The sequence below is a fragment of the Canis aureus genome, chromosome 38 (assembly GCF_053574225.1).
Source record: "Canis aureus isolate CA01 chromosome 38, VMU_Caureus_v.1.0, whole genome shotgun sequence".
NCBI classification, from domain to species: domain Eukaryota; kingdom Metazoa; phylum Chordata; class Mammalia; order Carnivora; family Canidae; genus Canis; species Canis aureus.
The window spans coordinates 7,246,910-7,263,424 of NC_135648.1; the positions used below are offsets into that span (position 1 = coordinate 7,246,910).

At 44.5% G+C, this 16,515-nt stretch overlaps 1 long non-coding RNA gene across 1 annotated transcript in view; it reads left to right on the top strand.

Moving 5' to 3' along the window:
• Positions 1 to 11,851, top strand: part of LOC144307068 (uncharacterized) — a 33,850-nt gene extending 21,999 nt beyond the window's left edge. Inside the window, exons 2-3 of the long non-coding RNA XR_013374030.1 lie at positions 11,206 to 11,362; positions 11,619 to 11,851. This is a non-coding gene — a long non-coding RNA (uncharacterized LOC144307068). The remainder of the gene's footprint in view (positions 1 to 11,205; positions 11,363 to 11,618) is intronic.
• The last annotated feature ends 4,664 nt before the right edge of the window (positions 11,852 to 16,515 follow it).

Genomic DNA, 16,515 nt, shown 5'->3' on the forward strand with positions numbered 1-16,515 from the left:
GAGAATGGGAAACCCTTGTTTTTTTTTAATGTCTTAAAGGCTGGTCTGTCTGTTGGGAGTTAACTTTGCTTGGACTTTAATCAGAATTTACATAAGTGCCTTCACCAAAGCCATCTACGGAATGGCAGACACACAGAAGAATGAGTTGAGACTAAACCTGGTCTTAGAAAAGAGGAGTTTAAACATACCCCTATGGGATGTGGGTGGCTGGAGTAGAAGACCTCTCAAAACACTTTCACAGGTAAGGGATGCTAGAGTTGGAAGGGATCTTAATGGAAGTCAAATTCTCTAATCCAGTCTCCTTATTATACAAATGGGGAAACTTGAAGTGGATTTCCTCAGGTCACACTGCTAGTTTGTGACCAGTCAGGGCCCTGGACAGAAGCGTGTCATTAAAAACACAGGACTTTGAATCCATCTGTTATCATTGCATCTTTTGTATTTAGCAGAATCCACTGCACCCAATGAGCAGTTATATTAATATGGATGATGAACAGATGTGGAAACAGCCTCATTAGGGAGGGGGGATGTGAGAGCAGTACCTAGTAAAAGGAGTTTTCTCATCTGTCAGATGAGAAATTTCCAGTAGATGAACTTTAAGTTCCTTCCTCCTTGGAAGTCTCTGAGATCCTGCTTGTGTGACTGAGAATTACAGGGACCAGATTTAGATACGTCTTAGTCCCACCTGTTGGACGTGGGAGCTTTCAGTTTGGAGTTTGTAGATTGAATTCTGACTTTGCCGCTCACCTGTCCTGTCACCATGGGTTTTATGACTCTCTAAACTTAGCCTTTTCATGTATAAGTTGGGAATAATGATGTGTGTGCTATTTACCTCATGGATTCTTCATCCTAACTGAGGAACACAGATAATGATTTGAGCGATGATTTTCTTAAGGATCCATAGATAGTAGCATGAGTGAGTAGGAGAGAAGCCAGTTCATTGATGGGTACTCAGGTATGCATGAAGACGTCTGCCTTCAGCAATAAAGCGTAACTCTCTTCTAGAATCCTAGTCGACAAGGGCCACTGTACAAAGTGTACAACAGACTGTGCAACATATTGCAGACAAAATATTTTTCTTTGTATCTAAGTCTTTGTTAATTCTCTACCCAAATCCCTTGTCTGGAAATTAGGAGTGAAAGTCTCATGGCCCTCCCACATATTCTAAGGATGAAGTGGCATCTAGTGGATGCTAGGGGCCAGGGGGATGGGTGAGGCATGCCATGGTGTGGAGGAATGGGCTCTTTGCTTCTTCTCCTTTTCCTTCTCCTTCTCCTCCTCCTGCTCCTCCTCCTTTCTTCTCCTTCTCCTTCTCCTTCTCCTTCTTCTTCTTCTTCTTCTTCTTCTTCTTCTTCTTCTTCTTCTTCTTCTTCTTCTTCTTTCTTCTTCTTTTCTTCTTCTTCTTCTTCTTCTTCTTCTTCTTCTTCTTCTTCTTCTTCCTTCTTCTTCTTCTTCTTCTTCTTCTTCTTCTTCTTCTTCTTCTTCTTCTTCTTCTTCTTCTTCTTCTTCTTTCTTCAATGCTTCTTACCATTCTAACCAAAACATCAGCTGTCGCAGAGTGGCTTTGTTCTCAACTCCCCTCCTTTCCATGAAGAACTTAGGCAGTAAAAATACCTGGATTGGAGATTGGCCAGCAAATCAATAAAGGCTCATAGGTAGAGATGGGAGACATTTGGCTCATAGACTTCTCTGCATGAAGTCCTGAAAAGAAGTACTTCTGAGAGTCCTTATGTGGGCACAATCCTGGGTTATGTGACCTTAAAGAAAATGATTGTTACTAATTATTGACTGCTTTCAATGTATCAGACTCTGTGCTAAGCACATGACATAATACCATCTTGTTGAATCCTTAGAACAAATTGGAGACCTAGACATCAAAATAGTCACTTTATAAATAAAGGGAAACTGAGGATCAGGATAGTTGAGCACTTGCTCAAGTAACACTACTAGTTCACTGCTAGTTAGTGGCTAGGGATATGGCATGCCACCACTCTGGGAGCAGCATTCACATTGTAGTGTCTGTGAATGAATGTTCCTGGAGGTGATAGTGTGGTGGACATCTCTCTCTCTCTCTCTTTTTTTGTAAATTTATTTTTTATTGGTGTTCAATTTGCCAACATATAGAATAACACCCAGTGCTCATCCCATCAAGTGCCCCCCTCAGTGCCCATCACCCAGTCACCCCCACCCCCCGCCCACCTCCCCTTCCACCTCCTCTTCCACCACCCCTAGTTTGTTTTCCAGAGTTAGGAGTCTCTCATGTTATGGTGGTGGACATCTCTTGAGAGTGGGAGAAGTGAGTGGAAATCCAGCTCTGTCTGACCTCAAGTTCTATGCTGAGCCACTGGGGCACATGCTGTCTCTTCCCCACTCAGGGCTGGATCTAAGTGGATCCAAGGGTTGGATCCAAGTGATTGATGAGGTGGGAGCTAGCAGCATTTACTTCCAAGATCTTAATCCATGTGTGATTTATATGTGGAGTGTAGTGGAGCTGGGCCATTGAGAGAGCCAGTTCTGACTTCAGTAGGGGTGTTTCAAAGGTGGACTGATGGATAAAAGCCTGGGGAGGGTGTGTGTGTGTGTGTGTGTGTGTGCGTGTGTGCACGTGTGTATCAGTGTAACTGTGGTTCCACTTTCTAGGGCTATGATTTTTGAGGAGAGAGATCAGAAAACCCTAGGACATGGTGTTGACCAGAACCAAGAGTCCCCCAGTGAACTATCTTCCTGGCTCCATTCTCCATTTCTCTGACTATGGTGTGTGTGTGTACTGTGTGAGTTGTATGTGTGCGTGTGTATGCATGTGTTGAATGAAGTTCTCCACATGCGGTGGAGGTACTGTGGTGATGGAGTGCAGGAATGTGCAAGAGGCACCTCCCCATGGGTACCATCCTCTGGCTGGCCACATCGGGACATTCTCTCCGGGGTGGGGAAAGACCTATAAACACTATGCTCTATTTTTCTGAGTGACCATCTGCAGCTGAGACTAAAGAACAGAGTTGAGAGTCAGTCAGGTGACTTGAGTAATGGCTGAGTGGCCTTAGGAAATATGCTGACCCTGTGTGAGTTCTACCCATCAGGGAAAAGATGAGGAAGATAGTGTTCATTTCACTGGAAAGCTTGAGCTTTTGCACAGTTGGCTGATGGCAAAGCAATCTATATGCCTAGCTTTGGAGGGGGATAACAGCCTTAGTCCTTTTTACCAGTACTATTATTTGAAGGAATTGTTTTAGCCAGAGCCCCCTTTCTCATGAAATTTCCACTGCCATGCAGACTCCAAAACTGGCACAGCACATTGAAGATACCTCCTAAAAATTAACCTTCAGTTATGCATCATTCTAATAATGTGACTTCTCTTCAATGCAGTTAAAAAAAAGATGCTTTGCCATTCATTCTCCACGCTCATTAAAGATCTCTTTTCTTTCAATACCTCACTTTTAGATTGGGTTTGCTTTTGGAGATTATGGAGGCAAAGACACTGTGAGAAGCATGGTTGTGACCCTAGTGCACTGGATGAATTGCCAGTGCTGTGATATCATATGCAAGGCACAGGGCACTGTGCTCTATATGCAGGGCCGGCTCCTTGCTGGCTCTTCAGAAGTGTTAGTTTTAATCCACATTGTCCCTTTGTTCTCCTACAGTCAGAATTAGTTAAAGTTGTTTCACAGGGGGATGGGAGTGTGTGTGAACACCCTTCTGCGTGAATTTCATGCAGCACAGCTAGGCTCTTCCCATCTCCCCACCTGATCACCTCCTTCACCCACTACCCATTATAGGTAAATGGCTGCTTGCCCTTGTGGTGGCTCCTCTTTTCCTGAGGGTAGCTCATGAGGTGGATGTGCTGTTCTTCCACATTGATGTGATTGCTGGTTGAGGGGTAGACTGGGAAACCTAAATCCAGTTAGTGTATTCTTCTTCCCTCTTCTTTTCTGGAAGTTTTGAGAAATCCTAGCAGCTATGCATCACTTTGGAATTATTTAGGAGCCATCCCACTGGTGGGCAGGAGGGCAGGGTGGACAACCTCTCAATGCCCATTTCCTTGAATGGCTCCCCCTCCATACCTGTACCCAGAGATGGACAACCAGAGATGGACAACCACATCCTGACTTCTGTGCAAAATCAGCTTAAGAAGCTCTCCCTCCAGAGAACTCTCTCAGGCTCCTTGAGAATCAGTTTAGTGTCAACATGAAATCAAATCTCTACTGATGAACTGAGCGTGGGACAAGACACTGTGGGAAGCTCTGAGCAACCACCTCTGCAGCTTGAGGGCTAAGATGCCCCTTGTCTGGCCCCATTTGAATGTTAATAATTCTTCACAAACTCAAGGCTCTGGGCAGACATGGTCTCTATTTGTGAGGCTATAGATGGGTCAAGAAGACACATGATTCAGGTAGCCAATCTCCCCTGCCACCCGCCTGGGTTTGGAAGTTCTTGGCAGAAGGGGAGAGATGGATAGATCACATCAGGACAGAGACATGGCCCTGCTCCTAGCCTGTGGCTGATCATGGGCTCACAAGGGCCTATGGCAGCTCTCACCTGGGACAGGTGAAGCCTGTATTTAGAGTGTCTTCGATGCTGTTATATTTCAAACAGGGTGTTATGGACTGAATCGTCGATCCATCCCCCACAACCTGCCAAAGTCATATGTTGAAGCCCTAGCTCCCAATGTGGCTATATTTGGAGACAGGACTTTAAAAGAGGTAACTAAGGTTAATGAGATCATAAGGGTGGGACCCTAATCCAATTTTATGGGTGTCCTTATAAGAAGAGGAAGGGACACGATGGGTGTGTGAGCCATGTGCAAAGGCTATGAGAAAAGGCCATGAGAAGACATAGTCAGAAGGCAGCCATCTGTAGCCAAGGAGAGAGGCCTCAGGAGAAACCAGACTTGCTGAGACCTTGATCTTGGATTTCCAGTCTCCAGCACTGTGAGGAAATACATTTCTGTTCTGTAAGCTCCCTAGTCTGTGGTATTTTGCTACAGTGGCCCCAGCTGACTCACACAAGTATCATTCCACTCCTCTCCCAGTTAAAGCTGTCAATGCCAGTAGGGATTTTCAGCATGCAAGGTACTCATGTCCCTTATGGTCTTCATTTATCATATAGAGACAGTAGAGTGTCCAGTGTTTGGAGTATAAGCTCTGGAGTCACACTGAATTCACATTCTGGCTCTGCCATTCACTAGCCTTGTGGTCTTCAGCAAGTTACTTAATTTTTCTGGGCTGCCATATGTTCATCTGTAAAATAAGGACAATAGTAGTACCAACTTCAAAGAGTTGTTGAAAGGAGTAAATACATTAATCCATGAAAAGTGTTTACATGAGCACCTTGCAGAAAGCTTATGCTCAATGACGTTTCTTGATTTATTTTGAAATAGATATGATTATCCTTTTTGGTGTATTTTTCACGGGATTGTGGTCCCACTATATTCTAAGCATTGTGAGGAAAATGACTATGGCCATTTTATAAGTCCAAGTACCTAGCAAGTTGGTCTTTTCTTCATCCAACATATTTACTGAGCACTGACTTTATTCCAGGCATGATTCCAAGTGAGGAAATCAATGGTGAGTAAAGGCAGACGTGGCTCCTGTTCTTGAAGAGCCTACAGTTTGGGCACATCTTGGGTGTTCAATAAGCATTTATTAAGGTGAATGAATTATGCTCTTTGTGTGTCTCTGTAAGTTGCAATCTCTGTAGTGGAGGGGAATGAAAAAGGATTGGAGCTAAAATTGTGACTTAGTGGATTTCTGGTCATATGACTTTGGAGGAGCTTCTTCATTTTGTTTATTAGTTTCCTCAGCTGTAAAATGGAGGTCATAAAAGTACTACCTTCCCCACACCTCTCCTCTAGAGCTTCTATACTGTTAAAGTGGAGCAAGATCTGAGGATGTGAAGATTGGGACTACATTAATTCACTCATTCATTTACTTTATTCATTCACTCACTCATTAGTTGAATAATATCCATTGAACATCTGCTTATGGGCTAGGATTATTCTAGCCATTGGAAGCATTGCAGTGGATGCACAAAATCCTTGCCTTCAAGAACCTTACATTCTAAGGGGATACAAACAATAAAAAAACTGAAAAAAATGTGTGTTATAATTCATGTAATGTTAAATGCTATGAAGAAGATAATGAACAAAACACAGTTCCTTAAAAGGTAACGATTTTGATTAAGATCATGGTAGGGATCATGTTTTGGTACTTTGGTTAAAACATTATTCAACATTCTTTTCTCTTTTGTGTCCCTTCTGGACAAGGACATGCTAAACTTTGGTTGGCTGGCCCCTGGTGCCCAGAAGATCCATTGGATACAGGTCACGTTGGACACTTCTCACTCCCAGGGTAGTCTTTAACATTCTGGAGGGTCCTCATAGATGTATAGCAAACAAAGTTGTTGTCAGGATTCAGTTCTCTCTCAACATTGGGTCAGTGGTAGAAGTCCCAGCCTCGTCCTGGGAGCATGTGAGCATCCCAGGTGTGCACCCAATGAGAAGAGCCTCTGGAGCTAAGTAGATTGGTGCCCTTTCCAGCTCTCTTTTGTAGGAAGGGGAAATAAAGGGAGAGTAGGAAAGAGGAGATGCTAACTTTTGATCCTCCTCCTTCAGAAATCTGTAGGCTTGTGCTTATAGGCCATTAATTACTTCTTTAAAGACAGTCTTCCCCAGCAGGTGATTAGCCCGCAAGGCAGTAACCACATCTGTCTGTCTTGTTATCTTTTGTACTTGATAAATATGTGTTGAGTTGAATTGAATTATATATTCTTTAGAGATATTACTAAATATGAGTAAGTCAGAATTACATTTGGAGGCTGCAGTTATTCCATTCCATTCCATTTGGAGGATGCTTATTGGATAAGCCAATACTTTGGTGTCTCTAGGAAAGAGAGTCAGATGTGGATGTTAGCTTACTGGCTCCTTTTTGAGGAATACTGTTGGCATCATTGACCACGGAAGGGAGGGGAAAGGTTAGAGGAAGATGGTTAGAAGGAAGGTCTTACAATAATGAAGGTCCAACAACAGCCTCAGCTGGCCCTTTGGGAAGCTCTGGAGTTAAAATGTCTTCCCAAGGTCGTACTCATTACTTATTGCTAAGTAACATTAACCCAAAACTTATCTCACAGTCTCTGTGGGCCAGGAATCTGGACATGGCTTAGCTGGGTCCACTGCCTCAGGGACTCTGACATGGCTGCAAACAAGGTCTCAGCTAGGGCTGTGGTCTCATCTGCCAGCTCAGCTGGACAACATCTGCCTTCAAGGCCACTCATGTTGTTGTTGGCAGGATCTGGTTCCTCATGAGCTGTGAGGTAAAAGCCTTAGTTCATCACAAGCTATTGGTAGATGCCCTGCTTTGTTTCTTGCCATATGGATCTATCCACAGAGCATCTCACAATGAAGTGAGCAGGTCAAAGGGAAAGAGAGTTCTACCAAGAGACAGAGAGAGAGAGTGAGCAAGTGAGCCAGCAAAATGGGAGTCACAGCCTTTTATAAGTTTGTCACAAAAGTGTCATCCTGCCATATTCTCTTTTTTAAAAGATATTTTTTATTTATTCACTTGAAGGAGAAAGAAGTAGAGAGAGAGAGAAAGAGAGAGAGAGAGAGAGAAAGAGAGAGAGAGAGAGAAAGAGAGAGAGAAGAAGAAAGAGAATCAGTGCCAGTAAAAGCACAAGCAGAGAGGGGTGTCAGAGGGAGAGGAGAACCAGACTCCCCATTGAGCCTAACTCAGGGCCTGATCCCAGGATCCCAGAACCTTGACCCGAGCCAAAGGCAGGACACTTAACCAGCTGAGCCACCCAGGTACCACTGCCATACTCCCTTTGTTAGGAGCAGGTTACCAGCTCCAGCCCACACTCGAAAGGGGATTCCATGTGGGCACGAACACAGGGGGTGGGGAATGCAGAGCTGTCCCAAACTGGGTTGAAGTGGCAGGCCTTTATAGTCCTGTGTGGCTCAGTCACTGGATGTGGACCACATGGACAAGAGCATGACCCTGGGTGAGGTGGCCCTTTGCAACTGGTGTCATCCCCCCAGGCCAACAGTTGAAGGCTGAGGCCGGAAGTCCTTCTCAGAAGGGGGTTGGAGAAGTGTGCTCACATGGTCTCCATTCCACATTCAGACAGCGGACACCTACAACCATAGAGTTTGGCTCAGTAGCAAATTCTGTCGATGCACATGGGAGAGAAGAAATGGAAGGAGGAACTGTTTCTGGTATTTATATTCATGAGGAATGCTGTTATTTAATTTTGTTTCTTCCCTTTATTTTCCTCTTGTTTTGACCTTGGGGTTAGAACTTTCTCTAAATGCTAAATAGGAACTCTATCTGAAAATAAGCTTGAGTTATAACCATGTCGCCCCAGGCCACGAGTGTGAGACCCAGGTGGTGGGCTCATTTTGTAACCCTGTTCACAAGGAAGTGTTTGAGATTGAATCTCGTAGGGCAACAACGGCACAGAGCCCGAGTTTCCCCTTTTCATCCTTCCCCCTTGTCATCCATATATATATATATATATTTTTTGGAGAGGGAGAGAAAAGGGAGGAGGGCCAGAGAGAGGGAGGGAAAGAGAGAATCTTAAGCAGACTACATCAGGCTCTGTGCAGAGCCTGATGCAAGGCTTGAACCCATGACCCTGTGATCATGACTTGAGCTGAAATCAGGAGTTGAACCCTTAATCAACCTGGAGCCATCCAGGTGCCCCAGCTCTTATCCTTTTCATTCTTTATTGCAAACCCACACCCTCTGGGTGCCTCAAATTGTGGAATTTAAGGAGACAGTGTTATAAGACAGCTCAGAACTTCTCTAGGAGCAGAGCCTGAGATGGGGATTCTGCAGCAATTGGGTGAAAGCATTTGGGAGAGTGGATGGGGGAGGGAGGTGCTACATAATAATGGGATCCCTGCTGGCCACTAGCTGTTGTCTGGTCGCCACCCCCCCCTCCCCGGGAGGCTCTACAGTTCATCCTGGCCAGGGGTATGGGGTCAGGCCTGTTGTACCTCTGTGTCAGTCAGCCAGTCAGTGGCTAAGGTTTGCAGTGGGGACTTGGGGTGAGGTGCTAGTAGGATCTTTTTTCTTTTATTGACTCACTGTCTTCTTCCTCTAATTTTTTCTTTTATTGACTCACTGTCTTCTTCCTCTAATTTTTCCTCCCAGGGCAATTTTTCCTTTATGGAGTAATGGAAAGAACAGGGCTGGGGATCACATAGATGTAGGCTGGAATCTAATTCTCATTCTTGGGAAACTGGCCACCTCAGGTAAATTATTTAGCCTTTTATTTTATTTTTTAAAGATTTTATTTATTTATTCATGAGAGACACAGAGAGAGAGAGGCAGAGACACAGGCAGAGAGAGGCAGGTTTCATGCAGGGAGCCCGATGTGGGACTCGATTCCGGGACTCCAGGATCACGCTCTGAGCCAAAGACAGACTCTCAACCGCTGAGCCACCCAGGCGTCCCTTATTTAGCCTTTTAAATTTCAATTTGCCTGCCTGGAAAATGAGTATGATACCACTCACCTCCTAGGGTTTGGGGAAGGACTGAAAGGTGATATTTGTGCGATGCTTCTTGCGGCGCCTTTCTTTGCTTTCACTGTCTCTCTTACAGCTACACAGAGCAGCCTATTCTTTTCCTGGCACGGCCCTTCAGAGCTCTGAAGGTTGTCATGCTGCTCCTCTCAGCTTTCTGCTTTCCTTGTTGATGAACTTCTTTTCCTTTGGCTCTGGCCCTCCAGAACCTGCAGCGTGCTCACTGCTGTCCTCTGCATGAGTTCCAGCATATCACCTTCCCTCTTACACAATGATCCCAAGGCACTGCACATGGCCTTCTTCCATGGGGGGGGGGGGGGGGTCTTTGGCCCCACACTATCCTCTGAGAGATGCTATGCTTGATCGCATTTGCCTTTTTGATAGGTTTAGAGGCTACAGTTATAAGTAGCAAGAGGACTTAGAGCTCTGCAGGGAATTCCAAAATATTGTCCCAGGTGTCTACAGAGATCTTTGGGCTTCCCTTCCTTTGTCTGCCTGCCCAGGCAGCTGGAGTTCCCTGCCAACCTGACATCACGTGTTGCAGAGCCGGCTCCCATCCTTCATGTATTGGTGGAACCGCCAGACTGTAGAGTGAACATCTGTATCAGGAAGGCTCTGATAACTTAATGGAATGCAAAGCTATGCCAGCTGACTCCAGAGGTTCTGATATGTCTCTTAGAATCTCAGAGATGGGCACGTGTAGTTTGTACAAGGTCCCCAGCTAACTAACTAAATTGTTGTTGCCACCTTGAAATTCAGTGCTCTGCAGCCTCTACTTCTGGAAATGTGAGTTTTCCTACCTCGGCACTTATCCAGATGGACCAGATGTATAAAGCCCTGAGGCATCTGAATCTTTGCAATGGCTCTAAAGCCTTACCTCTCTCGAAGGACAAGTGGCATTTCCAACCCACCAATCTTTGTGATTTATGTTTGCTCCTCCCTCTTTCCCTAACCAACCCCACCACCCTTAGCCAGATGCCTGGAGCCTGGGTGGGCTGCCTGAATATGCAGGCCTCTTACTCTCCCCCTACCAACTCCCCTCCAGGTCGATCCCATGGGAGGAATCTCTCACTTTTCAAAGAATAAATCTGTAAAAGAGGCAACATTTCCAGAGCAGTAAATCTTTGCTCTGTGTGTGTGGGCATGCATGTGTGCATATGTGTTTCTGAAATTTGTGCTGTGTGTATACCCATGTGTCTGCAGAGAGAACAGAGCCAAAAGCATTAGAAGGCCTTTTAATTTCTGAAGAGTCAAGACCACAGAGGCAAGGACGTGCTCAGGAAAGTGAGAGGGACATCAACCTGCCGTGAGAAATGGGATTGTCTGAGGGAAGGCAAAGGCTGGGCAGAAAGTGTTTCCAGTTTGATCTGTTCCCTGATGTATATATATATATATTTTCTTTTGTATATTTTTTTATTGAAGTTCAATTTGCCAACATATAGTATAACACTCAGTGCTCATGCCGTCAAGTGCCCTGATATATTTGCACACAATTCTATAGGAGCCATGGAATGTCAGAATGAGCTGCCCCTCCACCTTGTGGGGGTGCAGGCTCTCTGCTTCTGCTGCTTTGGGGAGGTTGAAGGGAATCCTGGCCATCCCTGAATGTGAGTCCCTTACACTTTGGCCAGTCAACCACTTTGTTTTCTCAGACACTCACTACGTCGTATTTCCTCTTTCCTGTCCAGAGGAAGTGGTCAGAAGAGACCCCCAGAGAAGGCTCTAAATGAAGTTGAACTCTCCACAGAGTTTCCTGAAAAGTTGTGAATGAAAACAAAACTCTTCCAGCCAACAACCAATGGACTCGCTAACCAGCCCCAAACAGAACCCAGATGTGTGGAGATGGTAAAATCACTGGGCTGAAAACCCAGTGTACTGGCTCTTGTTTCTGTGGGTGTGAATGAGATCAGGTGTGGCAAAGATCAGTGGGAGGTGGGGGAGGGAATTAATTATGAGGGAAGGGACTGTGGAAGCCAGGGGCTCTCACTGGACCAGAGGGTTGCTAATGATTGAACATGCACCACCCCAACTCCTCATGATTTGGGGAAGAGGAACAATATGGATAACTGAAGTCCACTGAGGGTTTTCAACTTTATTTTAGCCCCTCTTTCCCCACAGATGAATTTGATGAAAGAAAGGCACCAGAAGAATCTCCACAGAAATCATGGGTCTGGGACACCGGGGTGGCTCAGTCTGTTGGGTGTCTGCCTTCGGCTCAGGTCATGATCTCAGGGTCCAGGGATGGAGCTCTGCATTGGATTCCCTGCTCAACACAGAGCCAGCTCCTCCTTCTCCCTCCTCTGCAGCTCCCCCTGCTTGTGCTCTCTCTTTCTCCCTCTCTGTCAAATAAATAAATAAAATCTTATTTTATTTATAAAATAAAATAAAATAAAGAAAAAAGAAATCATGGGTCTGGCTGTTTAGTTGGGTCTGGGGGAGACATCAAGGCCCTATTAATATACACAGTCTGAAAAGTGTCTGTCTCCTTCTAGCAAGGAGTGGAATATTTCTGCGAGTGTGAGTGGCTGGTAAAGGTGGAATAGAGAAAGAATGAAGGGCTAACAGGAGGGAAGGGTTGGGAAGTATTTGGGGTTTATTACTTAAGAGAAAACTTGGCCCAGAGATATAACAAGAGCACAATAAGGAGCATACTGCCTGAGCTGGAAAAAAACCCAGTCCAGGGGTGTCCAAAAATGGGGGTTCTATCCAAGCCAGCCAGACAGGATGCAGCTTGAGAGAAAGATTTCAGCTTGGAGGCAAGGCGAGTAGACTGAGGCTCAGCAGCAAAGCCCTCATGTCCCCAGCCCTCATGACAAAAAGAGGCTGGCTCAAGAGAGCTCACTCAGCTCAGGCTGTGAGGGAGGTTGGGTGGGGTAGACAGTGACTCCCCCAAACTGCAGCCCATGGAAAACTCGTGGGCTGGAAACTCCTGCAAGAATTTGTTTTATGCTTTAACCCCATGCTGTGTTGGGTAAGTCAGTGGTTTCCTATCTATTGTGACTTTGCCTCCATTGAAGAGAAGTTTGGCTTTAGATTCTGAACAGGTCCTGCTGAGATGCACCCAGGGGAAGGTGTAAGAGGCTTCATCCCATGTATGTACTATGAAGAGGCATCTGCACTTTCTCCTTGCTTCCCACTTCTATCCACTTTTGATCTTTGGTGATGCACAATGATATCCAAGAATGGGGCCAGGAGAAATGCATTTGAAGGAGTCCTTTGGCTAGGGAGGCTGTTTTTACCCTAGATTTTCCTCAGCCAGAGCCTTCCTAGAGCTGTCATGACACAGCTAGATTTGTTAGAGTCTTTTCACTTCTTTTGTTTTTGTTTAGAAAAACTGCTAATGAACAGAGAAACATGATCAACATCCAACATGCTCGCTTATTCCGGTACCTAATATGTGCCAGGCATTGCATTAGGCTAATGATCCCTAATTAAACTAAACTACATTAACTACCTCATAAATGGGGGAGCTGCTACTGAGCCCCATGCAGTAGCGGCCCCGTGAGAATATAGGCCCAATGTTGCCAAATCTTCTACTTTTTAAAAAAGAAACAGGAACAGTGTTCGCAAGCTGGAAATCACCTCGAGGTTCATTCACTTATTCAGCAAATATTTACCAAATATCTAGTTGCTGGGGTCCAGTGGTAAATAAGGACCGTAAGGTCCTTAGACTTATGGAACTTTTTCTAGAGGGGGATGAGGGTATGTTTATGTATACATAGGTAAGGAAACAACCAAATGCATACTTTTGGGTGGAGTTATGTGCTGTGAAGGAACTAGAACAGGGTGCTGATGTAGAAGGGTATGGAGAGGCAGCCTCTCTGGAAGGTGAGTGACTTGCATGAGGACAAGGAGGCTGTCATGCACACAGCTGGAGGAAAGAGTATTTCAGGTAAGGGGGGAAAAGTAAGTGAAGCCCCAAGGCTTGGTGTCTTCAGAAGCTAGAAGACTTTGTAGTGGGTGGTGTATAGAAAGCAAGATGGGAAATGGGAGATTTCTGAGTTAAAAAAGTTCCCTCCTGCCTAACATTCCTTTTGTTCTTTCTGGGTGTGTTCTGGTTTCCTTCAAGGGCCTTCTGGAGGCCAGAGGCACAGAGATCTAGTGCCATCATGTTGTAGTGAGGCAGAGCCCCCAAAGGGGGAGCTTGGACAAACCAGCTCAGGGTTTTGACCCACCTTCCCTCAAGTGTGTGGAGGCTTTCCTCCCATAGCCCAGGTCTCTACCCAGGGCTTGTAGGCTTGGGGAGATGGAAGGCAGAAAGAGTATACTCAACTCTTCTGAATTGGTTCTAGTGAGATTTTATGTTAGGTTCTGATGTATGGCCTGCTGGCTGTGGAGGTTCTGACGGCCGCCATGCTGTTTTAGAGGGAGATACCACAGGCCCTTGTGACAGCTCTGTTTTGGGGGTGCAAGTTTCTGGTTTCTATTTTAGGAGGATGATTTTTCCTGAGATGCTCATTATTTATGGATTCCAGATCACCACTCCATTTGGAAACATATAAAGCTGGTTGGTGTGTGGGGGGAGCAGCTTGAGAGAGGTCAGTCAGCAAAGCAAAAGTGTGTAAAAATCACCTCACATGGCACAGGCTGCCATTCAGGGCCACAAATCAAGCCCAGGCATTCCCCCTGTCTGGGGACAGGGGTGGGTTCTCTGGGCCTGTCGTCCTCAATCAGGCTGTCTTTCTCAGAGAGCTAGGTCAAAGTCAATTTTTATAGAACTATTATAGAAACCATATGTGTGTGCAAAAACATATTGCCTTTTTTTCCCTGTGGCTGGTAAAATTTCTTCTTCTTTTCCTTGGAGTCTTTCTGAATTTAAAACACTGTGAAGCTCAGTGGAAGAAGATTACTTTTCATGCAACACAAGTCCAGCAAAAGGAGGAATTCATTGCAGGAATGAATTGTGGACTTTTCCAACAAGAGTTCTTTTTAAACTAATGGCATATGGGGACCTATTGGTCATTGTAATGAGCTAGGTCAGCCCAGAGCATAAAACAGGTCCTAGAAGTTTCAGGCCCGAAAGAGAAGAAAGTCTTGAGATTTTACCAAGTTCATTTTCCTTTCCATTGGTTTAATTGTAAATCTGACCTCTCAAGGCCGCAGGTTCAAAACCAGCTGTGTTAACTTTTATTTGGCTACGATGGAAACAATAGAAAGATTCCCTCTTCCCCTGACCTTCTGGGAAACAATATCTATGTCTGTACTCTTATCCTTCTTTCTGTGTCCCTTAACAGCATTATCATGTGACAGATTTTGCCTGGTTCAGCATCTAGGAGTAAAGGGAAGTAGTGACTTCTCATGTCTCTTCTCTTGCTATCTCAAAACCAAGCAGCATGAGCTCTAGTTTGTAGTAAAGCCTTTTCTTAACCATCCAAAAGGCCAGATTTAGAATTCTTTAAGCTGGATCAGCATTTTAGAACCTTTTTTTTTTTTTTTATTGGAGTTAGCCACCAGTAAAATAAAACACAAAGTGCAAACCAGTGGTTCTCAAAGTGTGGTCCCCTATACATCTGCATCAGTGACATCTGAGAACTTGTTAGCAATTCCGATTCTCAGGCCCTCACCCAAACCTACTGGCACTGGTACAGTGTCTCTGGGGGTGGGACTCAGCAATCTGTTTTTAGTAAGGCTTCTGGAGGATTCTAACGTATGTTAAAGTTTGAGAGCTACTGCTATATACCAATAGCATTCAATGTCAAAGCTTGTGTTCAACTTAACTTTTTATTTTAATAACTTTGTGTGAGTAAAAGAAATCACTTATTTCTTTCTTATGTTAGTGTATTGCTTCTTCTGGCCTCCACTCCAATCATCAGCTTTGATGAGGGGCCAGACTTCTCTCTTGACAAGGTTAGGGAGGCCTGGACAAAGAAGGAGATGGAGGAAGCACTATACTATGTAACTAATTTCTCTACAAAAATGTTCCTTGCTATGTCTTCTGGTTTTGAGGTGGGAGATCTCTTTTGGTTGAGGTAGGGCAGATTTATTTGATTTTCTCTTCATCATTTTGCCCCACAGATACTGTCTCCTGGTAAAATACAGCAAGATAACCAACCAATGGTGCCAATGCTAAGAGGAAAGGGAGTGCTAAGGACAAGTATGGTTAAGGTATGAAGGTTTTTATTGGTAATTTCTTTTTGCTTTTACTTAAAATGATAAAAAAACAAAAATGAATTAGGGTATTTTGAACCCTTACTAATAGATAGTATATATTAATTTTCAAATGCTGAGAAACTATTGTTAAAATTAAACAGACAGCCTATAACACATGACAATTTATTAACTGAGTCATATTAGTAGCGAGGGATGAAGGTAGAGTTACCAGGGCAGTAGGTTCTGAGCCTTGTTTTAAAAGATTTATTGGGCAGCCTGGATGGCTCAGCGGTTTAGCGCCGCCTTTAGCCCAGGGCGTGATCCTGGAGACCCGAGATCGAGTCCCACATTGGGCTTGCTGCCTGGAGCCTGCTTCTCCCACTGCCTGTGTCTCTGTGTCTCTCTCATGAATAAAAAAATAAAATTTATTTATTTATTTATTTATTTATTTATTTATTTATTTATTTATTTATTTATTTATGAGAGATAGAGAGAAGCACAGACATAGGCAGAGGGAAAAGCAGGCTCCTTATGAGGAGCCCAATGCGGGACTTGATCCCAGGACCCCAGGATCACAAACTGAGCCAAAGGCAGATGCTCAAACCCTGAGTCATCCAGGCACCCCTCTGAGCCCTTTATTAAAAAAAAAAAATAAAAGATTTTACTTTTAAGTAATCTCTACACCCAGTGTGGGGCTTGACTTCATGACATGGAAATCAGGAGTTGCATGCTCTATTGACAGAGCCAGCAGGGAATCCTCACCGCACCCCACCCACTTTTTTTTTTTCTTCTAAGCAAAGTACTGCATGTCTATAAAATTAATATTGAACATTTTAATACAAAGCAACATATTTTTGGTAGATTTATGTACTGAGATTCATCACCAATTACCTCTCCTGTTGGAAACA